Below are 1,536 nucleotides of genomic sequence, written 5' to 3' on the forward strand. Positions count from 1 at the left end.
GTGTGTGCGTGTGTGCGTGTGTGCGTGTGTGCGTGTGTGCGTGTGTGCGTGTGTGCGTGTGTGCGTGTGTGCGTGTGTGCGTGTGTGCGTGTGTGCGTGTGTGCGTGTGTGCGTGTGTGCGTGTGTGCGTGTGTGCGTGTGTGCGTGTGTGCGTGTGTGCGTGTGTGTGTAATAGAGATAAATAATTAGTTAAACTTACTTGTTTCATAAAAAATTTTTTGTACTCCATACAATGTCCATTTCTTTTCATCAGGTTGTTCATGCTTTTTTAATGCCTTGTTATAAGTACTTGTATTTTTGTATGGTGGCCAGAAAACTTCTCTTTTACGAGGCGTCAGCCAAGTACTGCTGACAACGGCCAAGTTTGCGTCGGATTTTTCATCAAACTGAATTACCGTAAACATATTCTATTTTGTACATCTAATAAAGTTAATATACTGATAATGAAATCTCCGCGAACACAAGACTGTTCCATCAAGAATACAATTATACTTGATCACACTGTTGTAAAATATTACTTTTTTTACACGTACATGCAATAAACAAAAGATCTCGTACATGTTTTAGGGCCAATTTCTTCACCGTTGGATAACTCTATCCTTCGGTTAACCTCACTCTTCATCTCTTTCTAAGGAGGCAGGTTAGAAAGAAATGAAGAGTGAGGTTAACCGAAGGATAGAGTTATCTGACGATGAAGAAATTGGCTATTAGTGATGGAAAAGTACAAACGAAATATAACTCACCAAAACTCATACAGTCAGGACTAATTACAAATTATACAGATTGCAATATTGCCTGTATACAATTTACACAGTGTGCGAATTAGTAGCACGAATAACCACCATGTATTGTTCGCACCAGCACGCACTGACCAGCACCGCTCGCGCGAAACAGGAAACAGGAAGAGATTATAGGTTAGGTAGAGAAAGACCGCTCGTCTCTCTTTGTCGGTTCAAATTGTGTTTTGTTTTTTGTTTGCTTGCTTTCGCGCCAATACTGGATAAAACAATTCGAAACAAATAGGCTGCGTTCTGTAATTCTTTAAATGATTAATATTCTTGCCTTTGGTTCTTCCCCAGATTTAAGTGAAATCAATCGTAATAAATAAGATAATCATTGAGCGCTAACTGAGCTCTGCTGCTTTATCATCGTCTCAACGATGAGGCTTTGCGTACAGTGGAGTATATTTGGAACAGGAATATAATTTATTAGGGTATAATAAATATAATTAAATATGATTTATTAGGATATATAAAAAATATTGAATAATTATACCTGCAGATAGTAGGATGACGTCTAAGATGTCTTAATGACGTATTATTGACGTTAAGGACATTTTATCCGGAAAAGAAAAATTTTCCTACAATACGTAGTCAATTAAACGTCTATATAATGTCATTTTACAAAAGTCTTTTTGACGTATTAAAATATGACGTTAAATATACGTCACTTAATCGACGAATGACGTTACTGACCAATTATGACCAAATATTGACGAGTGCTTGCTACCTGGGAAGCTACAAAAAAGGCTACTTT

The sequence above is a fragment of the Temnothorax curvispinosus genome, unplaced genomic scaffold, assembly GCF_003070985.1.
Source record: "Temnothorax curvispinosus isolate PA1 unplaced genomic scaffold, ASM307098v1 QBEX01002907.1, whole genome shotgun sequence".
In the NCBI taxonomy this organism is placed as follows: domain Eukaryota; kingdom Metazoa; phylum Arthropoda; class Insecta; order Hymenoptera; family Formicidae; genus Temnothorax; species Temnothorax curvispinosus.